This window comes from Eptesicus fuscus, chromosome 1, assembly GCF_027574615.1.
Source record: "Eptesicus fuscus isolate TK198812 chromosome 1, DD_ASM_mEF_20220401, whole genome shotgun sequence".
NCBI lineage: Eukaryota > Metazoa > Chordata > Mammalia > Chiroptera > Vespertilionidae > Eptesicus > Eptesicus fuscus.
In genome coordinates this window covers 53,273,614-53,299,999 of record NC_072473.1, presented here as the reverse complement: position 1 = coordinate 53,299,999, position 26,386 = coordinate 53,273,614, and the positions used below count along the sequence as shown (strand labels likewise).

Genomic DNA, 26,386 nt, shown 5'->3' with positions numbered 1-26,386 from the left:
GTCCAATGGTGATAGTGGGGTATTGAAGTCTCCTACTATGATTGTATTACTGTCAATCTCTCCTTTGATATCTTCCAGGAGTTTTTTAATGTATCTTGGTGCTCCTGTATTGGGTGCATATATGTTTACCAGAGTTATTTCTTCTTGTTGGATTTCTCCCTTTAGTATTATGAAGTGGCCTTCATTATCTCTTGTTATGTCCTTCACTTTGAGATCTAATTTGTCAGATATAAGTATTGCAACCCCAGCTTTTTTTTCATTTCCATTTGCCTGGAAAACCTTTTTCCATCCCTTTACTCTCAGTCTGTATGCATCCTTTTTTTTGAGGTGGGTTTCCTGTAGACAGCAGATATCTGGGTTTTGTTTTCTTATCCAGTCTGTTACCCTGTGTCTTTTGATTGGGGCATTCAATCCATTTACATTTAAAGTTATTATTGATAGGTACTTATTTGACGCCATTTTTATTCTATACCCCTGTGTACCTTCTTTGCTTCCTATTTCTTTCTTTCTTTTTTTTTTTTACAGCAGACCCTTTAGCATTTCTTTCATTGCTGGTTTGGTGGTGATAAACTCCCTTAGTCCTTTTTTGTCTGTGAAGCTCCTGATTTCACCTTCAATTTTGATTGATAGCCTTGCTGGGTACAGTATTCTTGGATTTAGACCCTTCCTTTGCATGACTTGGTATATTTCATTCCATTCCCTTCTGGCCTGATGAGTTTCTGTTGAGAAATCAGTTGCTAGTCTGATGGGGGTTCCTTTGTATGTAACTGTCTGTCTCTCTCTGGCCGCTTGTAAGATTCTTACTTTGTCGTTGGTGTTTGCCAACTTAACTATAATGTGCCTTGGCGTCGGTCTTTTGGGGTTCATTTTGCTTGGAACTCTGTGAGCTTCTTGGATTTGTGTGGGTTTTTTCTTCCCTATATCAGGGAAGTTTTCTGTTATTATTTCTTCAAACAGGTTTTCTATTCCTTGCTCAGTTTCCTTTCCTTCTGGCACCCCTATTATCCTGATGTTGTTTTGTTTTGTATTGTCCCGAAGTTCCCTTACGCTCTCCTCAATCTTTCTAATTTTTGTTTCTAGAAGCTGTTGTAATTGGGTATTTTTTTCCATCTTGTCTTCTAGCTCACTTATGCGGTCCTCTGCTTCATCTAGTCTACTCTTGATGCTTTCTATTGAGTTCTTTACAGCAGCGATGTCATTTTTCATTTCTTCTTGGTTCTTCTTCATTTCTTCTTGGTTCTTACTCATATTGTCGAATTTGTCTTCCATCCTTTTCAGCCACTTTATGACCATTTCTCTGAATTCTTTCTCTGATAGGTTGTTTGCCTCTAAATCGTTTACTTCCTTTTCTGGTGATGCCTGCTTCTCTTTCCTGTTTGGGCTGTTTCTTTGTCTCCCCATGGTCTCTCTTCTCCGGATGTCTGGTTATATAGATTTCTCTCTCTGGCGTTGATTTAAAGGTATAAAATACAACACAACCAGGCACAACAGACAAGGCACTGAACAGAATTGTATTCACGATATTAATAACCTCCAATAAAGGTAACCACCAGAGAAAGACAAATTAGGGAATAGGAGTGGAAGAGGGAGAGTAAAAAGAAAGAACAACAACGAAGAAAAAAAAAAAAAAAAGAAAAAACAAAGAGTGTGAATCTGAACTTGGGAAAAGAGCAGAAAGAAAGAAATGAAAAAACAGAAAAGAAAAAGAAAAGAAAAAAAAGTAAGAGAGACAAGAATGATACTAAGAGAGAAAAGGGGAACAAACTATATATATGGGGAGTAAACTCCACTAGAACAACCACTATTCCCAGCAAATTCCAGCAACACGAGCTTGGAGATTAATACAAACTGCAACAGCAGCTAATATCAAGTGAGGCAAGGGAAAACAAAAGTAAAAAACAAACAAAAACAAAGCAAACAAAAGAACCAACCAAACCAACAAAAAGAATAATCAAAACAATCTCACAAAAAAGCATAAAAATTCAATCTAATCAACATTCAAGCAAACAACAACAAAAGGCCCGAGAGAAAAGTAATTTTTAAAGGTAGCGTAGAGAGAGGTTTGTATGGATTTGGAGCAGGGGGTTGGGAATTAGATATATAAGTAGGGTGAAGTTTTAGCAGGGAGTAAACTGAAAAAGTAGGGAAAATCTAAAGCCAGAAAGGGTTAAGATAAACTGGGGACCAAAAGGGGAAAGGTTAGGAGGAGAGTGATGGCATAATTTTAGCTTTGAGATAGGGTAAAGCGATTGTAAGGGAAAGATGCAAATCGAATGTAGGACACTAATCCAAAAATAAAAGAAAGGGAAAATCTAATGACATTAAAAAAAAAAAAAGTAAAATAATAGTAATAATAGTGCTGATTGAAAATAAAAATGTAATAATTAAAAAGGTGAAAATCAAGTGAGGAAAAAGAAAAAAATATTAGTTTCTTAAGTAAAAGATGCAAAAAATGAAAATAAAAAAATATGAGAATAAAAAAATTGAAAAAATTGAAAAAAGAATTGAAAATTAAAAAATAGGAAGACTAAAATGTGCAGTAGCGGCTGTCATTCACTTCCTCTATTATTCTGTTTGGTACGCCTTTTTCCCAGTCTGGGCGGTATTTCAGTTCAGCTTTATTCCAGGGCTCCTCAGTGTTGGAAGCCAGTCCTGCTTTTTAAGCCAGCCCTGTCTTAATTTCTCGTATTTATTTTTGATTACACCAGAGACAATTAGCGTTTCAGCCCCTGGGTGGCAGTGTTTCTGAATTGACTTCAGGGCCTCTCTAGCTCTTTTTTCTTTTTTTTTTTTTCCCCCTTCTATGGCACTCACTACCAGTTTGTGGAGGTGTGAGCCTCAGAGCTGCCTCTCAGATGGTCACACGCAGCTCTGGCCCCAGGTTCCGAAAAAACACCTTCCCCCTGCAGTCTTTTTCCACCTGGGTTTACTTCTGTATTGGGCTTAGCAATCAGAGTCGGAAAGAGCCCAGGTGTGCGGACCGTGGGTCTGTGCCCCAGACTAAGGAGCCTGCACTCCTTTGAAAATTCTTAGTCTGACCCTCCTCGTCAGATTAAAATGAGTTGCTTTCAAGAGGTCACTTCTGTTAGCAGCTCAGAAGACCCCCCTCCTCATTCACGGATCACGGCAGTTCCAACTGCCGCTGATTTTTCTAGGCACAGACCTCCCGGCTCCTGCCGGTCCTGCGGCTGCCGCACTTCCCTCACCCAGCGCTTCCCTCACCCACCGCGGGGATTAGAAACCGCAGCTTATTTCAGACAAAATCTGACCTTTCCGTGGTCCAGTGAAGAGTTTCTTTGAATCCGAATGTTTGCGCTGATAGGGGACCGGTGGTCTGGTGCTCCCAGCAGTTCAGTGTTTGCAGTTGTCGCGGAAAGTCAGGTTTCCACTAAAATCCTCCTTTCCTTGCAAGATAGCGAGGCGCCCGGCGAGCCCGCAGCTCCGGGAGGGGACCCAGCCCCTGTGGGTGCTGCGCGGTCAGAGGAACACTGCCCAGCACTCCCCCGCCTTCTCCTGGAGTTTAGCTGTCCCTTGGCTTGCCCACATACACTCCCTCTGCGCGCCTCTGCTGCTCCGACTCTCCGCCCCAGGAACAGACTCCAAACCCGACTCTATTCCGTCGCCATTTTTTTCTGATTCCCTTCTTACCTTTTTATTTCTTCTTTTTACACCAGTCCCTTTAGCATTTCTTGCATTGCTGGTTTGGTAGTGATAAACTCCCTTAGCCTTTTTTTTGTCTGTGAAGCTCCTTATTTCCTCTTCCATTTTGATTTCTAGTCTTGCTGGGTAGAGTATTCTTGGATTCAGTCCCTTGGTTTGCATCACTTTTTAAATTTCCTTCCATTCTTTTCTGGCCTTTTGTGTTTCTGTTCAGAAATCATTTGATAATCTAATGGGAGCTCCCTTGTGTGTAAACTTTCTGTTGCTCTCTTGTAGCCTTTACGATTCTCTCTTTGTCCTGAATATTTGCCATAGTAATTAGGCTGTGTCTTGGTGTGGGTCTTTTCAGGTTCATCCTGTTCGTGACTCTCTGTGCTTGTGTGACTTTTTTCTTCACCACATCAGGGAAGTTTTCTGACATTATTTCTTCAAATAGGTTTTCTAACCCTTGTTCCTCTTCCTGTTGTTCTGGCACCCTTATTATTCGTATGTTGCTTAGTTTCATGTTGTCCCACAGCTCCCTTAGGCTCTCCTGTCTTTTAATTTTTTTTTTCTCCAATTGCAATTCAGTTTGGCTGTGTTTTGCTTTCCTGTCTTCTAATTCGCTAATTCTGTCCTCCACTTCTCCTTGTCCACTGTTGAAACTTTCCATGGTGTTTTTTATTGCAGCTATATCACTCTTCATTTCTTCGTGATTCTTACAAAAGTTGATTTTTTTCATCCATTTCTTCTTGATTCTTACATAAGGTGTTGATTTTTTTCTTCCACCTGGTTATGAACTCTGTGACCCTTATTCTGAATTCTTTTTCTGATATATTGCATGCCTCTGTTTCACTTAGCTGCTTTTCTGGTGATTCCTCCTTTTCTTTCCTTTGGGTTTTTTTTTTTTTTTTGTCTACCCATTTTTGGTCTCACTGACTGATCTAGTTCTTGAGTCATGTAGGGGCTGTTCCTTGGGTAGCAGTGGCTTCTTGGGCTGCATTCACTCCTTGGGCGATTATGGTAGCAGCTGATTCTCAGTTGGCAGCGGCTCCCCTGGTGGGTGCTGTTCGCAGCAGTGGTGTCTCTTCTGGCTGGTGGGGGAGGCTGCTCGCACAGCTGCTGTTCCTTGGATCGCGGTGGGCTGATTATGAGGCTGCTGCTCCTCGGACGTGGGCGGTCTGCTTGTGTGGCGGCTGCTCCTTGGATGGGGGCAGGCTACTCGTATGGCTGCTGCTCCTTGGATGGGGGCAGGCTACTCGTATGGCTGCTGCTCCTCAGAAAGGGGTGAGCTGCTCACACAGCTGCTGCTCCTCAGATGGGGGCGTGCTGCTCACACTGCTGCTGCTCCCCGGATGGGAGCACACGGTTCGTGCGGCTGCTGATCCTCGGAAGGGGGCCGTCTCTCACTGCATCTGCTCCTCGGATGGGGGTGGGCTGCTCACACAGCTGCTGCTCCTTGGAAGGGGGCTGGGTGCTCTTGTGGCTGCTTGCGTGGCTGCTACTCCTTGGATGGGGGCACACAGCTGCTGCTCTTCAGACAGGTGCAGGGTGTGGGCTGCGTGCAGCTGCTGCTCCTCAGACAGGGGACGGCTGTGTGGGGCTGCCACTCCTCAGTCGTGGGTGGGCTGCTCGAGTGGCTGCTGCTCCTCGGATGGGGTGAGCTGTTCGTGTGGTTGTTGCTCCTCAGATGGGGGAGCTGGCTGCTCACACAGCTGCTGCTCCTTGGACAGGGACAAGCCACATGAAGCTGCTGCTCTTAGGCCTGGGGTGAGTTACTCGAGGGGCTGCTGCTCCTTGGACAGGAGCGGGCTGCTCACGTGTCTGCTGTTCACATGGTTGCAGTGCCCTGGGCAAAAGCGTTGGGCCGGTCAGAGGGGAGCTTGCTTCAGAACTCACAGGAGCCTGTGTCCGGGGTGGCTGGAGCCCCGTTGACCGGATCACAGCCTAGGTAGCAGGTCCCTCACAGGGGTGGCTGTAGAGTCCCAGGTGTTATCTGAGGGCACTCTGGGTGGAGTTGAGGCTGGGCACCCAGTTACAGCAGCTCTCCCCTTCAAAAAGGCTAGGCCTCTGAGGACAAGCTGGCCTCCCAGTACTGTTTGCAATGGTAGCAGAAGCTGCCTAGGTAGACGAGCCCGATTAGCCTGCCCCTGAAGGTCCTGTGGGATCTAACTGTGCCACACACACACACACACACACACACACACACACACCACCTGACCACACTCTCCTCTTTTACTCCCTCACTCACTCATGCAATCTCCCTCACTGCTGCATTCTTCCTGCCTCTGTAGTTGGGTCTGGGGTGTTATTGACCCTTTTGTGGGTGGAGTTTCCTCTCCAGGTGTCTGGTTGTGTGGCTTGCTCTCAAGCCCCTTGGCCAGACAGGATAAAATTCACCTCAACAAGACACAACACAAAGGGAACTAAGCACAAATATTCTCATGACACCAATAACCCCAATATAAGTGACCGCCTGAGAAAAGAGAATTAGGGGAGAGAAAAGGGAGCACAAATGATATCGAAGAGAGAGAAAAAGATAAGAGATAAAAGACAAAGGAATAAAAAGGAGAATATATATATATGGGGGTAAGATACCAGAGAACCAATAGATAAACCAAAAAAACAAAAACAAAAACAAACAAACAACAAACAAAAAACTAACAAACACCAAACACCCAGCAAAGAGGGTTGGGGCAGAATCTGTAGAGGCTGAGCTTATATACTGAAAATAAGATTAAGAATTGGATGAATATGGGGAGGACCTCAATTTAGTATTGAGGAATTAGAAAGGCAATAAGTGGATAAGAAGAAAGAGAATGAGAAGAAAATAATAATAAATTTACAAAAAATTGATTTCAAAAATGGTATAAAAATTAAAAATAGCAAATAAAAATAAAATATAGTGATGTAAAAATAATGTGAAAAGAAATGGAAAATAAAGCAACAAACAAAAACAGGAAAAACCAAGAAAAAGAAGGAAAACAAAACAAAAAGGGATGACAAAATAATAAAAAAATAAAAATAAAAGCGAAAAAAATGAAGTGTCGTTCCTTCGGCTGGCTTATGATCCCAGTCATCTGTACTGTACTGTTTCTCAGTTTCCCATTGCTGGGGCTGTAGATTTCTTTTTAGGCCAGTTCCTGTGACCTCTCAGGGAGTATTTAGATTCCTTTGTGTCATTCAAGGTGGGATCTGGGTGTGGCTATATTGGTTGCCTGGAGACTGGAGGGAGCGGCTATCTCTCAGGAGAAAATGGTGACCGGGGCTCAGGTATGACTCAGCACCAGACTCGCTACCACCTCTCCTGGACCGCCGCCCACTCTCCCCAGATTCCACAAGTCCACACCTTCTCCCGCACCTCAGCCATGGGTAAGTGTCTGTATCCAAAAGGTCCTACGAACTAGGATCAGTGAAGAAAGGCACAGGCCCCAGAGCGAGGAGGGACTGAGTCCCTGCAAGCTCCTCTCTTGCCAGCACTGCGCGGTCCGGCCAGCCCTTCAGGGCTGCCTCTGAGCTCAGATCCAAAATCCAGAATCCAAGGTCCAAAATCCCCTACCTCCTGCAGTCCCGTGGACCCGTTTCTCAGGGACGTGGCTTGGCGCCGTGTGGTTTCTCCCTGACTCTTTGGGCACAGAGGTCCGGCAGATTCTCCTGCCTAGATCCTTGATTTTACCTTTATCCAGGGGACCTCTGCCCTTTCCGGCTGCAAACTGTCTCACCAGCTGCATCTTCTTTGCCAATTCGGGCTGAATTCCACTCGTTTCGGCCGCTCACTCTATTTGCTCCGGGACAAGGCTCAGTACATGTCCGCCTATTCTGCTGCCATTTTGTCTCTAACCTCTAGGTGAAAATTTTAAATGAAATAGTCACCTCATACATATAAAGATTTCTTCTTTTAAAAAAATATATTTTTATTGATTTCAGAGAGGAAGGGAGAGGGAGAGAGAGATAAAAACATCAATGATGAGAGAGAATCATTGATCAGCTACTCCTGCATGCCCCCTAATGGGGATTGAGCCCACAACCCAGGCATGTGTCCTTGACTGGAATCGAGCCTGGGACCCTTCAGAACCAAACCAGCTAGGGCAGAAATTATTCTTATTTGCAATATATAAAGTATAACTTTGTTGATTATTCTGATTACCAAAGTGCCTATTTTGTTTAAAAAATTGTCATGGAGGGACCTGGAGAGTATCATGCTAAGTGAAATAAGTCAGTCAGAGAAAGACAAGCATCACATAATCTCACTTATATGTGGAATCTAAGTAACAAAATAAATTGATGAACGAAGTGGGTCCAGAGGCATGGAAGCATGGAACGAAGTGTGGAATCTCAGAGGGAAGGCGGGGGAGGGTGGGTGGATGGTAGGTTGACCTTGTATGCATATATGCATGGCCCATGGACACAGACAATGGGGCGGGCAGTGAGGACCTGGGGGAGGGAGGGATGTCTGGAGAGAGTGAATGGGGGAAAAAAGGGGACATATGTAATACTTTAAACAATAAAGAATTTTTTTTAAAAGTAATTAATGCTAGTTGAAAAATTCAAACAAAACATAAATGTCTAAAGTGAAAGATTGCTTGGCTGATGTTGCTCAGTGGTTGAGCATCAACCCATGAACCAGGAGGTTGCCATTAGATTCCTGGTCGGGGCACATCCGGGTTGTGGGCTCGGTTCACGTCCCAGGTGTGGGGTGTGTGGGAGGCAGCCAATCAATAGTTCTCATCATTGATGTTTCTGTCTCCCTCCCTCTCTGAAATCAATAAAAAATATGTATTTTTAAAGTGAAAGATTTCCCATTTTCATTCTCCAAGAATAACTTAATTTGCAAAGACCTCTTTCTATGCATAAAATATGTATATGATATAAGTATATGTAAAGATGTATATGCATATATTCACACACTATACATTAGGGGTCCTCAAGCTTTTCAAACAGGGGGCCAGTTCACTGTCCCTCAGACCGTTGGAGGGCCGGACTATAGTTTAAAAAAAAAAAACTATGAACAAATCCCTATGCATACTGCTAAGTTGGCTGCTAAGCAGGACAGGTAGCGGCGGCAAAAACACCCGGCAGGCCCGATAAATGTCCTCGGCAGGCGGCATGTGGCCTGCGGGCCGTAGTTTGAGGACCCCTGCTATACATGTATGGAAACCCACACACTTGTATATATTTTTTTTTAAATTTCTTTATTGATGAAGGTATCACATATTTGTCCTCGTCCCCCCATTCCCAGCCTACACTCCTCCTCACACATGTCCCCACACCCCTGTTGTCCTTAACCGCTGGTTAGGCTCATATGCTTGCACACAAGTCCTTTGGTTGATCTGTCCCCTTTACCCTCACCCTTCCCTACCCTCCCTCTGAGGCCCGACAGTCTGATCCATGCCTCCTTGTTTCTGGGTCTGTTCTTGTTTATCAGTGTATGTTGTTCATTATTTCCCCTAGAAGAGTGAGATCATGTGCTATTAGAAATACACTTATAGGAACCGAAAATGAGAGAAGCAATAATGGTTATGCTGACAGGCAAATGAATCAGTCTGTAGTGAGTTTCTTTCTGGGCCAACAGTTCTTTTGAGACCCAATTTCAATGTCACACAGTTCCTTATGTGTACATGTCAGCCATGACATTTCAGTTCTGGATGGTGGACAAATGGTGGTAATGCTGGTCTGACCCTTTCTGGTTTGGTCCTGGGCAACCTGTAGTGACGCACAGCTGTTAACTGCTAGTATGGCAAGGCGACGTCAGCGTCTTCCATCTCTGGACTGCTTCTCTTCTGTCTTGATGGCTGGAGTAGTCCTGTCGATTCCTCTCTGTTGCTGGAATCCACATGGTCTCGGAGTTGTTTTTGCTTTCAGCGGCACACTTTTGGAGGTGGAGGTCTCAGGATTCGTGTGTCTGCAGCTGGGGTGGCAGGTCTTGTACCAGAGTGGCTGTAGTGTCCAGGTTTGCTTCCTAGACCAGACTGGGTGGTGGTGAGGTTAGGATTCTAGTCTCTAGCAGTTCTGTTCTTAAAGATGGCGGGGTCTCTGTGCCACTGGTGTCCTCCCCGGAGTGTTTGCAGTGGCCGCGAGGTTTTGCCAACCAAGACTGCCTGGATTGGAAGCCCCCTGGAAGAACTGCAGGGTCTAACTGTCCCTATTTCACTCACACACACACCCACACACGTCCACACACACCTCTATCACTCCTTCACTTGATCACACACTCTCCCTCCCTACCTTCCTGTCGGTCGCCCTCTTCCCTCTCTGCAGCAAATCCCTTGTATATTTTTTTAAAGTAGGCCATATGTACTATTTCGCAACTTAATTTTTTCACTTTGCAATGTATTGTGGAGTTCTCACATTAGTATATGGAAATTTACCTCATTTTAAAAAATGGCAGCATAATATTTCGTATAGTCGTATTACAATTTTTTAAGTAAATTTTTTTTTTTTTTTTTAGAGAGAAGTGGGCAGAGGGAGAAAAACATCCATGTGAGTGAGATACATGGATCGGTTGCCTCTCTTACGTGCCCCAACCAGGGATATAACCCACAACCTAGGCATGTGCCCTGACCCAGAATGAACCCTGAGACCTTCTGTTGCACTGGATGATGTTCCAACCAACTGAGCCACACTAGCCAGAGCTTACAATTTTTCCTTTTTTTGGGGGGAGGGAGGTTATATAACAATTTAATGATTCACTTATTGATGGAAATTTGTCTCCAATCATTCATTCTTACAAGAAATACTACTACATATATAAACTTGCTCATGTATTTATGTAGGATAGATTTTTAAAGAAGGAATTGCTGGGTCAAAGGATGTGTACATTTTACATTTTGATAGGTACTACTAAGTTGCCTTCCTAAAGAGTGCACTTTAGGCTCCCACTTAACAACAAATGAGAATTTCTCTTTTCTTATCAAAAATGGAGAGATTCCTGTTTCCTCACAAAGAGTTTCTTTGTCCAAAGTGGCAAAATATTAAATAATTGATAATTATCCAAATTATTTGGTGAAAATGGCGTTTCTTAGTTTTAACTTGTATTTTCTGGTACATTTAGTTGTAATAATACCACTGTCATGTTTTTTAAAAAATTTCCCTGCACATTTTGGTTGTTTTAAAGCATTTATTGCTGGTAATTGAGAATCCCTACTGCTCCTCACTGTAGATAAACCAACACTTAATTAAAGGCCCTGAATGTGTCTAGGCTTCTTCACACCTGACTTGGGGTGGGGGGGTGGGGGGAAAGGAGTGAAGCAATTAGCCTGTAGGCAAAGCAACATTATCTGAGGCGCACTCAGGACCAATACTTTTCTCAGGCTGGCACTTGAGGCCAAGCCCAGAGCAGCATTAACAGCTTAACTACAAATTCATCTGACCTCAGGGCCAACCTCCTAGGAAACTCCGGGATATACTACTTTGCCTCTTGGGCCACCATCCCTCCAGCTTGGACCCCTCGGTTATTTCTCCCAGATCCAAACCGTGGATTAACACTGATGGGTAGACCAAGACCGTGATGGTGAATGAAACCAGATCTCAGCTCTTCCAGTTGGCTGTCCATGTCAGTCATAAATGATCAAGTTTTGGGTTGGTCCTACGAAATAGGAAGAACATACCCTCTTCTGATTGGTCTCTTAATACAACGGGTGGGCCACAGGGAGACCTGCTGGTTGGCTGGAATGGAAGACCACTGGGGACACCGGGGCACTGCTTTCTTGAAAGCAGTCTGTCTAGAGGTGTCTGGAAGAGTGTGAGGGTTGCCTCTGAGCTCCTGTGGCTTAGTTGGTAACTGCCACCCCCCCCCACCCCACCCCCCGTCCCCATTTTAGAGTGTCTTCCCATGTGCCGCAGCGCCTCAGTCTGTAGTCTCCCAGACTGGCGCTTAGGGAGGCCCTGCCTTAGCCTGCAGGTCTCCTTCCATCACCTGATCACCATCAGCCCAGAGCTCTGCCTCTGATGTATCAGCTGAGGTCCTGGGTCGGGCCGGGGAGTGGGCATCAGGGACCAGGAATGCGGAAGGAGTTTGTAGGCATCAGGGTGAGTGTCAAGGCAGGGGAAGTGGGAGAGTCTGAGCTCTGTGACACTGAAGGCCTTCCTTGTATTAAGTCCCAGGAAGGGAGCAGGAGGTGTCTGACCCAGAAAGTTCTGCCATCCAAGTGGCCACCATTTCAGCCAGGCATCCCCTCTATCACCTGATTTCATCCTTAGTGGTTACTTTCAAGACTTATCAACTCCTAAGCCACTACAGCAAATACATTGGCCCTCTCTGCCTACACTCAGAATGCATTTCCTTTCTTTCTCTTATCAGTGGGCTTGACCTCATTTGTTGCTTTCTTTCTTCTTCCTAATTATTTTTAGTTACACTAGCGCACTCCTTGTAAGAAACAAATTCAACATTAGACATAGGTGGGGTTAAGGTACACTTTGGCCCATACCCACAATCCTACTCCTCTTTTCCCCTTCCCAGAGGTAGCTACTGTTAACAGGTAGGTAGGTAACCTGGTAGCCTTCGAGTAGTTTTTAAAAATTATTTTTCAATTACAGTTGATATACAATATTTTATTAGTTTTAGGCATACAACATAGTGATTAGACATTCATATAACTTACAAAGTGAGCACCCTGATAAGTCTAGTACCCATCTGACACCATACATAGTTATTACAGTATTATTGACTACATCCTCCATGCTGTATTTTATATTCCTGTGATTTTTTGTAAATGGCAGTTTGCACATCTGAATCCCTTCCCGTTTTCCACCCATCACCCCCAACCACCTCCCATCTGGCAAACATCAAAATGTTCTCTGTATCTCTGACTTTGTTCCTGTTTTGTTTGTGTTTTTTAAAAAATATATATTTTTATTGATTTCAGAGAGGAAGAAAGAGGGAGAAAGAGAGAGAAACATCAATGATGAGAGAGAATTATTGATCAGCTGCCTCCTGCACACCCCACACTGGGGATCGAGCCTGCAACCCGGGCATGTGCCCTGACCAGGAATAGGGAATCGAATTTTTATTTAATTTTGTTTTGTTTTCAGATTCCACACATAAGTGAAATCACATGGCACTTGTCTTTCTCTGTCTGACCCATTTCACTAAGCATAACCCCCTCTAGGTCCATCCATGTTGTTGTAGATGACAAGATTACATTCTTTTTTATGGTTAAGTAATATTTCATTGTATATGTGTGGATCTGGTTTTCTTATCTATTCAGCCACCCGATATCTTTTCAATGGCTCATTTAATCCATTTACACTTAAAGTAATTATTGATAGGTATATAGTTATAGCCATTTTATTATTTATATTTTTAATCTATTTTTTCTTCTTAAAGAAGTTCCTTTAACATTTCTTCTAATATTGGCTTGGTGATGATGAACTCTAGCTTTTTCTTTTCTGGGAAGGTTTGCTATTTTTGTTTTAAAAGATACATTGTGGTATATTTTTATTTCTACAGAAAGTATACCATGCTATATATATTCTGCAAGTTTTTTTCATTTGATGTTTTAGAAACACTTTTATTTTGTTACATCTAGATTTCCTTCATATATTTTAATCCTCACCCGAGGATATTAGGTCCGTGCCCTTGACCAGGAATTGAACCTGAGACCCTTTGGTCTGCAGGATGATGCACTAACCGCTGAGCAAACGGCCAGGGCAAGATCTAATTCATTTTTTAAAATGGGACAAAAATATAGCCTGCTAATGTCTATACCATGGTTTATTTAACCATTCCTTATTGATAGACTACTAGATTTCCCCCAATTTTCTGCTTTTATAGGTATTACAGGCATACATCAGATATATTGCTGTTTCGGTTCTAGACCACAGTAATAAAGTGAGCATTGCAATAAAGTGAGTCATATCTTTTGGCTGGTGGAGGGTCTTGCCTTCACTTTGTAAAAAACACAATACCTATGGAAGAAATTAAAGCAGTCACCAAAAAGCTTCCAGCAAACAAAACCCCGGAGCCAGATGGCTTCACAGGGGAGTTTTACCCAACATTCAAGGAAGAACTTAAACCTATCCTCCTCAGACTATTCCAAAAAATTTAAGAGGAAGGAACACTTCCAAGCTCATTCTATGAAGCCAGCATCACCCTAATACCAAAACCAGATAAAAACAGCACAATGAAAGAGAATTATAGGCCAATATCCCTCATGAACATAGATGCCAAAATCCTCAACAAAATTCTAGCAAATCAGATCCAGCAGTACATCAGAAAGATCATACACCATGACCAAGAAGTATTTATCCCAGGGATACAAGGATGGTACAATATCCGCAAATCAATAAACGTGATACATCACATAAACAAATTGAGAGATAAAAACCACATGGTCATATCAATTGATGCAGAAAAAGCATTTGACAAAATCCAACACCCTTTCTTGATAAAAACTCTCAGCAAGGTGGGAAAAGAAGGATCATACCTCAACATAATAAAAGCCATATATGACAAACCTACAGCCAACATCATACTCAATGGGCAAAAACTAAAACCATTTCCCCTAAGAACAGGAACAAGACAGGGATGCCCGCTCTCACCACTCCTGTTCGACATAGTACTGGAAGTATTAGCCATTGCAATTAGACAAGAAGAAGAAATAAAAGGCATCCAAATTGGAAAAGAAGTAAAACTCTCCTTATTCGCAGATGACATGAAATTGTACATAAAAAACCCTAAAGACTCCATCAAAAAACTATTAGACTTAATAAATGAATTCGGCAATGTAGCAGGATACAAAATTAACGCCAAGAAATCTGTGGCAGCCGAAACCGGTTTGGCTCAGTGGATAGAGCTTCGGCCTGCGGACTCAGGGGTCCCGGGTTCGATTCCAGTCAGGGGCATGTACCTTGGTTGCGGGCACATCCCCAGTAGGGGGTGTGCAGGAGGCAGCTGATCGATGTTTCTCTGTCATCGATGTTTCTAATTCTCTATCCCTCTCTCTTCCTCTCTGTAAAAAAATCAATAAAATATATTAAAAAAAAAAGAAATCTGTGGCATTTCTATATACCAATAGTGAACTTACAGAAAGAGAGACTAAAAAAGCAATCACATTTACCATCGCACCAAAAAAATTAAGATACCTAGGAATAAACTTAACTAAGGAGGTAAAAGACCTATATGCGGAAAACTACAGGACACTGATAAAAGAGATAGAGTAAGATATAAACAGATGGAAGAACATACCATGTTCATGGATTGGTAGAATCAACATCATTAAAATGTCCATACTACCCAAAGCAATCTATAGATTCAATGCAATCCCCATTAAAATACCAAAGGCATATTTCACAGACCTAGAAAGAACTCTCCAAAAATTCATCTGGAATAAAAAAAGACCCCGAATAGCCACAGCAATCCTGAGAAAGAAGAACAAAGTAGGTGGGGTCTCAATACTAGATTTCAAACTGTCTTACAAAGCCATTGTTCTCAAAACAGCGTGGGACTGGCACAAGAACAGACATATAGACCAATGGAATAGAATAGAGAACCTAGATATTGATCCAAACCAATATGCTCAATTAATATTTGACAAAGGAGGCATGAACATACAATGGAGTCAAGAGAGTCTCTTCAATAAGTGGTGTTGGGAAAATTGGACAGATACATGCAAAAAAATGAAACTGGACCACCAACTTACACCATACACAAAAATAAACTCAAAATGGATAAAGGACTTAAATATAAGACGGGAAATCATAAAAATACTAGAGGAACCCACAGGCAGAGAAATCTCAGAAATATGTCGAAGCAATTTCTTCACTGATACTGCTCCTAGGGCAATGGAAACTAAAGAGAAAATAAACAAATGGGACTATGTCAAAATAAAAAGCTTTTGCACAGCAAAAGAAACCATCAACAAAACAACAAGAAAGCCCACTGTATGGGAGAACATATTTGCAAATGTTATCACTGATAAAGGTTTAATCTCCAACATTTTCAGGGAACTCATACAACTTAATAAAAGGAAAATAAATGATCCAATAAAAAAATGGGCAACGAAAAAAAAAAAAAAAAGGGCAATGGACCTAAATAGAAACTTTTTGAAAGAAGGCCTAGAGAAACATGAAAACATGCTCAAAGTCACTAATTATCCAAGAGATGCAAATCAAAACAACAATGTGGTACAATCTCACACCTGTCAGAATGGCTATCATAAACAAATCAAACGACAAGTGCTGGCGAGGATGCGGAGAAAAAGGAACCCTCCTGCACTGCTGGTAGGAATGCAGACTGTTGCAGCCACTGTAGAGAACAGTATGGAGTTTCCTCAAAAAACTAAAAATGGAACTCCCATTTGACCCAGTGATCCCACTTCTAGGAATATATCTTTAGAAACTAGAAACAAATCAGAAGGGATATATGCACCCTTATGTTCATAGCAGCACAATTCACCATAGCTAAGATTTGGAAACAGCCTAAGTTCCCATCAGCAGATGAGTGGATTAGATGACTATTGTACATCTACACAATGGAATACTACGCTGTTATAAAAAAGAAGGAACTTTTACCATTTGCAGAAGCATGGATGGAACTGGAGGGCATTATGCTAAGTGAAATAAGCCAGGCAATGAAAGAAAAATACCACATGATCTCACTCATTTATGTAAAATAAAGAACATTATAACCTGATGAACAAAAAGATACATACAGAGGCAGTAAAGCACCGAACAGACTGTCAAATTACAGTGGTAAGGTAGGGGAATGTTGGGGAGGGGGGAAAGAGATCAACCAAAGGACTTGTATGCATGCATATAAGCACACCAATGGACACAAGACACTGGAGGTGGGGGTGGGATGAGGGCATGCGACAGGGTCAGGGGACCTGGGGAAAGGTCAATGGGGGGGGGGGGAGGAAATATATGTACTAATATATGTAATATTTTAAACAATAAAAAAATGAAAACATTTAAGAAAATAAACTTCCCACAAATGCTTTTTTTGGCATGAACTTTGACATTTTTAAGTGTAAAAATATCTATGATGTTAACACCTTCAGAAAATTTGACATGTGAAGATTTGAAGCTTGCTGTCAATATAACAAAATAGCATACATATCAGATCACATATATATCAACATGTGTGTAGCTCCATCAATTGAAAAAAGTCCACATTATTAACTGGTACACCTGGTATATATCTTTGTTTTATATATATCAAATATTTTCTCTTCATTGATCTCTTGCCTTTTAACTTTGTTTATGGGATCTGTTATTGAATAGAAGTTTTAAATTTTGCGGTCAAAGTTATCAATCTATTCTTTTTTTACTTTTCATTTTTGTGTTTTGTTTAATGAGATCTTCCATATGCCAAGGTCATAAACATTCTTCTGTGTTTTTTAATACTTATATGGTGATTTCTTTTAAAAAATATGTATTCATTTATTGATTTTAGAGAGGAATGGAGAGAGAGGGGGAAACCTCAATGATGAGAATCATTGATTGGGGGCCTCTTGTACACCCCCTGCAGGGATGGAGCCTGCAACCTGGGCATGAGCCCTGACCAGGAATTGAACTGTGCCCTCCTGGTTCACAGGTCAATGCTCAACCACTGAGCCACACCAGCTGGGCAATGCACTCCAGAATTTTAAAGTAAACAACAGATCCAGCCTTTTTAAACAAAAACAAAACAACAGATCCAGTCCCTCCAACTTTTCTTTTAAATAACAGAGTTTGTAGAAAGTAAGTGATGAATGCTGCCTTCAGCATGCCCCTTTATTTATTTATTTATTTATTTATTTTTAAAAATAAATCTTTATTGTTCAGATTATTACAATTGTTTCTCCTTTTTCCCCGCCATATCTCCCCACCACCCGGTTCCCATCCCCCCCCCCTGTGTCCTTACCTCCCCCTGCTGTCCTTATCCATAGGTGTATGATTTTTGTCCAGTCTCTTCCTGTACCCCCCACACAGACACCCCTTTCCCCCTGAGAATTATCAGTCCACTCCCATTCTATGCCTCTGATTCTATTCCTCAGATTTTTAATTCACTTGACTTTTAGATTCACTTGTTGATAGATATGTATTTGTTGTTCATAATTTTTATCTTTACTTTCTTCTTCTTTTTCCCCTTTTTAAAGAATACCTTTCAGCATTTCATATAATACTGGTTTGGTGGTGATGAACTCCTTTAGCTTTTTCTTATCTGTGAAGCTCTTTAGCTGCCCTTCAATTCTGAATGAAATTGGATAACTTTGCTGGGTAGAGTAGTCTTGGTTGTAGGTTCTTGCTATTCATCACTTGGAATATTTCTTGCCACTCCCGTCTGGCCTGTATAGTTTCTGTTGAGAAATCAGCTGATAATCGTATGGGTGCTCCCTTGTAGGTAACTAACTGTTTTTCTCTTGCTGCTTGTAAGATTCTCTCTTTGTCTTTTGCCCTTGGCATTTTAATTATGATGTGTCTTGGTGTGGTCCTCTTTGGATTCCTTTTGTTTGGGGTTCTGTGTGCTTCCTAGACTTGTAAGTCTATTTCTTTCACCAGTTGGGGGAAGTTTTCAGTCATTATTTTTTCAAATAGGTTTTCAGCGTCTTTCTCTCTCTCTTCTTCTGGCACCCCCATAATTATGATGTTGGTACGCTTGAAGTTGTCCCAGAGGCTTCTTACACTATCTTCAACTTTCTGAATTCTCTTCTCTTCTTGCTTCTCTGGAGGAGTGTCCTTTGCCTCTTTGTATTCCAAATCTTTGAGTTGATTCTTGCGTTCCTCTAGTCTGCTGTTGGGTCTCTGTATAATATTTTTTATTTCAGTCAGTGTATGTTTAATTTCTAGTTGGTCTTTTTTGATATCCTCAAGGATCTCATTAAATTTATTGGCCTTTTCCATGAAATTCTTGAAAAACCTTATAACCGTGGTTTTGAACACTATGTCCATTCGTTTGTTCTCCTCCATTTCTTTGGTTTGGGATCTGTTTCCTTGCCTCCTCATTTTTGCTGCTTTCCTGAGTTGGTTAGGGTAGCTTTGTGTATTAGGTGTCCTATTGGTTCAACGGGTCAGTCTCCCAGTTACCTGGGGTGGACACTCTTGGTGTACCCCTTTGTGGACTGTGTGTACAGCCTTGTTGTAGTTAAGTCTTGATTGTTGTTGGTGTCACTGGGAGGAATTGACCTCCAGGCCAATTGGCTGTGAGGACCTGCTGTGTCTATAACAGAAGAATTGCTGTGCTGGAGACACGTTTATGGGGCAGGACTTGTTCCAGTGGGGCTTTGTTGCTAACTGAGTCTGCCTCTTGAATGTGTCCCTTATGAGAGTGGTTGAAATCTGGTGTCATCTCACACCGACCACTAGATACACTAGTGTCTGGATCTCCAATGGGATGCAGGTCAGCTACTGTCTGAGGCCCCCCAGCAGGAGCTACAGCAAGAACTACAGTTTTCTCCTCTTTGCTTGGGCGGTTTTGGAGCAGTCTGACTGGAGCTGCAGTTTATTTGGTTAAGCTGCCACAGAACAGGCTATTTATATGCAAAAGCCGCTGTGTGGAGCCTGGGCGGGTTTGTAGAATGTGTGGGGCAGGGTCGCAGGGCGTCATTAGGCTAGGGCATGGCAAACGGCAATGGCTGCCATCAGCCGTCTCTGCCTTTCTGCGTTTCCAAGTCCTTGCGTCCCGCGCTCCAGTGCAGTAAACAATGATTGCTGGGCACACCTCTGCAAAAAAGTCACTCTCACTTTCCTACCCGATGGCCGAAAGTCCAGCTTCTCCCCGTAGGCATCTGGGTCCCCCGAGTGTCCCCAGAAACTGGATTTCAGAGTGATCGGGAGCTTGTCTCCCATTGGGTTGAAGAAAAGCTGTGCACCCAGTCGCCCGCCACCAGCCTGATTTGCGCGCCTCCGTACTTCAGCTTTTCAGCATTTGTGCTCCTTTCTCTTCTTAGTTGTAAATCTTCCACTCAGCCAGCTTTCCCGTGGTTTTGGGTGGTAGACATTTTGTCTTTTAGTTGTAGTTTTGAAATTGTTGTGTAAGGCGGCAGTTTAGTTGTTTAACTTTTCCGCCATCTTGGTTCCTCCCAGGCATGCCCCTTTGTTTAAACAAATGTTTAGAATCAAATATTTGAGTTCTCAGATTTTAGGAATGTATTAAAGCACAGAGAAAAGAAGACTAAATGATTAATGATTACTTTATGAATAAAATCTAACAGGCTTTATCAAGTTAGCATAAAACATGCATTGGAAGTAAAGTTTATGGCTCGTGTTAGTAGATAATAAAAAATTCAAAGATATATTTAGTCTGATCAATTTGATTCTGCTAACAAATCCCATTTAGAAATTACCCAAGTATTATTTGGAAAGCATCACCTGCATATCCAGTCCACATGACACCAGGCTCTGAGACCTTTGAGGCCGAAAAGCCACAGAAGAACAGATGTTAGAATGTCTCTTCAGCGATCTGCTAACTTTGTTATTTTCCAAGTCTAGGATTTTGATTGCCCCAGAGTCATCAGCAGAAGCCAGCAGGTTTTCAGTTTCGTTCAATGAAAGGCAATTGATTTCTTCTTCATTCACATGGAAATGGTCCAGGGAACCTTTGAGGGATCTGACATCCAGTATGCTAATAGTTTCTCCATGCGAGGTATAGAGCTTGGTGAGGCAGGAGGGAGAGAATAAGACACATGTAATGTCGTTGGCCCCTTTAAAGTGTGTGTGTCCCAATGGACTCCCATCTTCACCCCAAGCCAATGAGATCTCTACTCTCTGCTCCAGAAGCGACTAGCCCTTCTGAACTAGCATTCAGGCAGAGAATAGGAGAAGAATGTCCACGAATCCACTTGACAGCCATAACAGCTCAGAAGACTGCTCTTCCTGCTTCCTTCCACGGCACTTCTTCATGACCTCTTATATGGTGATATCAATCTTTATTAGTAATCCAGCTAGGATTTATTTTTGTGGATGGTGTGAGAAACCTATATTTTGTTGTTTGTTTCCAAAGAACTTTCTGTCTTGGAACATAGCAGAGAGTAGCAGGATATTAGAATTGTAAATCTCCAGTACTCCTCAATTGAACTCTTGTCCATGATGTGCTCTGACCTTAGCAGTTGGTTGTATTCAATGGGACATACTTGATGGGGGGTGGGTGGCATTTCCTATAAAGAAGGATCCCATTCAGAACCCAACATTCCCACACCCAGCTCTCCTCCACTAATCAGTGAGAACTTCCTATATGGCACTGGTCCTTTCCTGGCCTACATTCTAATGCTGGGAAGAGGTGGCATATGGATGAGCTTAACATCTTCCTAGAGAAATCCTTATCTTGGTTTCTTTCTCCCTACTCCCCCCTCATTTGGGTCGACCAAAGGGAAGGAAAGAAGCAGATCTAGTTCCAGGTATCTTCTGGAGGGTGGAAGTGGAAGAGTCATCTAGCCCATTCAGACAAACAGCTCTTAAGGCAAGATAGCAGAAAAATCACTAGGTGCTCTCTCTGCACTTACTCTGGAGAAGAGGTTCTTTGAGACTTTTCTTGTCTTAATGGGTAGTCCTAAGGGTTTTGTTGGGGCCAACCATCTTTTCTTTAGGATCCAGTTTGTTCCTCCATTTTTTCCTTTTAAAATGGGTTTGTCAATTTCCTGTTGTTGCTGTAACAAATTACTACAAACTCAGTGGCAAAACAGCACAGATTTATTATCTTACAGCTTTGGAGGTCAGAAGTCCAAAAATAGGTCTTATGGGACTAAAATCAATGTGTTTCTAAGGCTGTGTTCCTTCTAGAGCAGTGGTTCTCAACCTTTCTAATGCCGTGACCCTTTAATACAGTTCCTCATGTTGTGGTGACCCCCAACCATAAAATTATTTTCGTTGCTAATTCATAACTGTAATTTTGCTACTGTTCGCGGCCCACAGGTTGAGAACCGCTAGCAGGGTTGCCTAAGACCATTGGAAAACACAGATATTTACATTACGATTCATAACAGTACCAAATTACAGTTATGAAGTAGCAACGAAAATAATTTTATGGTTGGGGGCCACCACAACATGAGGAACTGTATTAAAGGGTTGCAGCATTAGAAAGGTTGAGAGCCACTGCTCTAGAGGCTCGCTGCATTCCTTGGCTCATAGTACCCTTCCATCTTCAAAGCCAGCAGTCTCCACTCCAACTTCTACTTCTGTTTTCACATCTCCTTTTCTGACTCACCTGCCTTCCTCTTTCACTTATAAGGACCCTTGTGATTATGTTGAGGCCACCAAGATAATCTCCCTATCTCAAAGTCTTTAACCTAATAATATCTTCAAAATATTTTTTTTCTCTGCAAAGTCTCTTTTGCCATATAAGGTAAAATATTCACAGGTTCTGGGAATTAGGACATGGACGCTTTTTGTTCTTTAGCTACCACAGTGGGTTACGTTATTTCAGCAGAAGACTATACTTATTCATTAGATATTGATTTATAATAGGGAGAATAATACCTTTGTTTTAGGCTTTCAGGATTATCTGTAACAGAATTTGTAACACTTTCATAATAATTTTCCAATCATATTCTGTCTGCCTTTGGTTGGATATAGAGGCATTATGTGGTAGAAGAGGAGAAGCTCACAAAGGAAGCTGGGGAATGGAAGAGATGTAGGAGGAAAACCAAGTGGATAAGGTATCATGAAAGCCAAGGGAACAGAGTATTAATAGAAGGAAGGAAGGAAGGAAGGAAGGAAGGAAGGAAGGAAGGAAGGAAGGAAGGAAGGAGTACATTTAATACTGTATTAAATGATTCTGAGAGACCAAAGTAAGATGAAGACTGAAAGACATTTAGTTAGCTGTGCAATAGCTATTTTTGTGGATTTGTGGGAAATGGGAAGAACACTGAGTACATAGCTCATCCAAGAATTTTTAAAATTTTATTTTATTAACCAATGTCACACAATAAATTCAATAAAAAATAAAAAGAATTTTCAATTTTTTATTTATTGATGAGCGAGAGAGAGAAACATCAATTTATTGTTCTACTTATTTATGAATTCATTGGTTGATTCTTTTTTAAAAAAAATCCTCACCAGAGGATATTTTTCCATTGCTTTTAGATAGAATGGAAGGGAGGGAGGGAGGGAGGAGGAGGGTGAGAGAGAGAGAAAGAAATATCGAAGTGAGAGACACATCGATTGGTTGCCTCCCACACATGACCTGATGGGGTCAAGAACAAACCTGCAACTCAGGTATGTGCTCTTGACTGGGAATCAAACCCAGGACCCTTCGGTGTGTGGGTCAATGCTCTAACCCCGTGGTCAGCAAACTGCGGCTCGTGAGCCACATGCGGCTCTTTGGCCCCTTGAGTGTGGCTCTTCCACAAAATACCACGGCCTGGGCGAGTCTATTTTGAAGAAGTGGCGTTAGAAGAAGTTTAAGTTTAAAAAATTTGGCTCTCATAAGAAATTTCAATCGTTGTACTGTTGATATTTGGCTCTGTTAACTAATGAGTTTGCTGACCACTAGCATATCAGCCAGGGCACATATACATCCATTTTTTAAAAAATTATTGATATTGATTGATTCTTGTATGTGTTCTAACTTTGGATCGAACTTGCAACCTTGTTGTATAGGGATGATGTTCTTAACCAACTGAGCTACCTGGCCAGGGCTCAAAATTTTTCTCTGAAGGAATAGAGAATGGCAGGATACAGTTGAGAAAGGATTTTTTCCCCTTAAAATTGAGAGAGATGTGCCCCGCCAGTGTATCTCAGTGGTTAAGCATCAACCTATGAACCAAGAGATCACCAGATGGATTACAGTCAGGGCACATGCCCGGGTTACGAGCTTGTTCCCCAGTAGGGGGTGTGCAGGAAGCCACCCATCCATATTTCTCTCTCATTGATGTTTCTATCTTTCTATCCCACTCCATTCCTCTCTCTCTAAAATCAATAAAAACATATTTTGGAAAAACGTTAGAGAGACTTGAGTCTATATAAATGATGATGGAAAGGAGCCAGTTGAGCGGGTGAGGTTTATGATACAGAAGAAACTTTGAATTCTCATGGGTTCAGTAATCTGATTCCTATATGTGTGGTTCTAATCAGAGCTCTCTCCCAAATCCCAGACCTGTATAATCCAATTCTCTGTTGAACACATCCTCTTGAAAATCCTTCTCAAACTTAAAATGTCCAATATTAAACAAGTTTCTGAACTGATGGTCGCCAGATGGGAGGCAGGTTCAGGGTCTGGGTGAAAAAGGTGAAGGGATTAAGTATAAATTGGTAATTACAAAATAGTAACAAGGATGTAAAGTACAGAATAGGGAATATAGACAATAATATTGTAATAACTATGTATGGTGCCAGGTGGGTACTAGACTTATTGGAAAGATCATTTAGCAAGTTATATAAAGGTCTAACCACTATGATATACACCTCAAACTAATATTATATTGAGTGTCAACTGTAATTGAAAAAAAATTTTAATTTTAGAAAAATCCTCTGTTGTTCCTTGCCTGCCCCCTTTTATTATCTCTCTTCTAGATTACTAAAGCAGCTTTCAAAGTGGCCTTTTTATGTCTGTAACTGCTGACCAATCAATTTTCTGCACAGCAGCTAGAGTGATCTTTCTAAAACTTATAGGTGACTTCTCTAAGCTTTAAAAATTCCGTATTGTTTTTACTGTAAAAGCCAAATCCTCTTCTTATCTTTATGGATTCTGTGCTTCAAACCTGGTGAATGATTACCAGTTCCCAGAGAGAGCTATGTTCTCTCATATGTCCATGCTTTCATATATACAATTGCCTCTGCCTATAATACCCTCTTCAACTTTTTGTTCCCACTCACATTTTTCTTGGCTAATTTCTACTTGTCTTTCAAAACTCATTTTAGGCTTTCCTTTCTATTTCCTCTGGAAGCCTTCCTTGTTTTTCCCAGGCTGGGATTAGGTACCCCTCTGTACGTTCGTAGCACCTATGCTTTCTGGTATGCCTTTATATCCCCACAGCACCTGTTCCTTCTTTACTTACCATACTTTCTGTAGATGACCCATTCATTTTTTTCAACTAAAATTTACATACAATATTATTCTATATTAATATCAGGTGCAAAGCATCATAATTAGACAATATTATACTTTAAAAAAGTGTTCCCTCTGATATTTCCAGTACATACCTGGCACCAGTCATAGTTATTACAATATCATTGATTATATTCTTTATGCTGTACTTTACATCCTCGTGACTATTTTGTAACTACCAATTTGTATTTCTTAATTCCTTCACCTTTTTCACCCAGTCCCCCAAATCCCCTCCCATCTGTCAACCATCAGTCTTTATCTATGAGTCTGTTTCTATTTTGTTTGTTTGTTTATTTTGTTCTTTAGATTCCACATATAAATGAAAGCATGTGGTATTTGTCTTTCTCTGACTGACTGATTTCACTTAGCACAATACCCTCTAGTTCCATCTGTTCTGTCACAAAAGGTAATATTTCATTCCTTTTTATGGTGAGTAGTATTCCTTTGTGTAGTTGACCCATTCTTTTAAGTTTTTATAAAAATAACTAGTGGCCCGGTGCACAAAATTCATGCATGGGGGCGGGGGTCCCTCAGCCTGGCCTGCACCCTCTCCAATCTCTGACTGCTGGTTTAGGCCCCATCCCTGTTTAGGATCCAGTTTAGGATCACTCTCGCAATCCGGGACCACTGGCTCCTAACCACTCACCTACCTGCCTGCCTGATTGCCCCTAACCACTCTGCCTGCTGGCCTGATCACCCCCAACTGCCCCCCTGCCAGCCTGTTTGCCCCCAAGTGCCCCCCTGCTGGCCTGCTTGCCCCCAACTGCCCCCCTGTTGGCCTTCTTGCCCCCCACTGCCCTCCCTGCCGGCCTGTTCACCCCCAACTGACCCCCTGCCATCCTGCTTGCCCCCAACTGCCCCCCCTGCCAGCCTGCTCACCCCAACTGCCCCACCCTGCTGGCCTGCTCGCCCCAACTGCCCCACCCTGCTGGCCTGCTCACCCCCAACTGCCCCCCCTGCCAGCCTGCTTGCCCTCCACTGTCCCCCCCAGCTGGCCTGCTCACCCCAACTGCCCCCCCTGCTGTCCTGCTCGTCCCCAACTGCCCCACCCTGCTGGCCTGCTCACCCTCAACTGCCCCCCCCTGCAGGCCTGATTGTCCCCAACTGCCCTTACCACTGACCTGCTCACCCCCAACTGCCTCCCCCCTGCTGGCCTGCTTGCCCCTAACCACCTCTGCCTTGGCCCCGCCACCATAGCTTCGTCCGGAAGGAAGTCCGGAAGGTCTCCCGGTCTAATTAGCACATTTCCCTTTTATTAGTATAGATTTTAATTCTATAAGTAATACAATGAATACATTTTTGTTGCTTAAGCCAAATATTATACTAGTAGATAGTTCTCCTTTCCAACCCCCTGATGCAGTTCCATATCCTAAAGGAAACTAATATTATCAGGTTGGTATTTGTTCTTCCAGATTATTTTCTGCATATTTAAAAATAGAATCATAGTTTTTATTTTTTCCTATATAAATGATATCGTATTCTATATTATTGTTCAGCTTGCTTTTTACTTAGTAATATGCCTAAGAGAGTGAGATAGACCCGTGGTTCTGACATGGAACACACTGCAGTATATTCTGTAGTATACATGCACTGTTTTCAGTTTCCCTTTTTAAAATTGTGGTAAAATAAGCATAACATTAAATTTGCCATTTTAACCATTTTTAAAATGTTATTTTAAATTGATTTTAAAATTATTTTTATTGATTTCAGAAAGAAAGGGAGAGGGAGAGAGCGATAGAAATATAAATGAGAGAGAATCATTGATTGGATGCCTCCTGAAGGTCC

General features: G+C 42.1%; 1 protein-coding gene and 1 pseudogene across 3 annotated transcripts in view; one reads left to right on the top strand and one right to left on the bottom strand.

Annotated features, from left to right (window-relative positions):
• The window catches only part of SNX12 (sorting nexin 12), a 143,384-nt gene that overhangs the window by 36,257 nt on the left and 80,741 nt on the right, over positions 1–26,386 (top strand). The gene's annotated exons all lie outside the window — the stretch shown is intronic.
• LOC114227889 (WD repeat-containing protein 53-like) lies at positions 19,912–20,410 on the bottom strand (annotated as a pseudogene).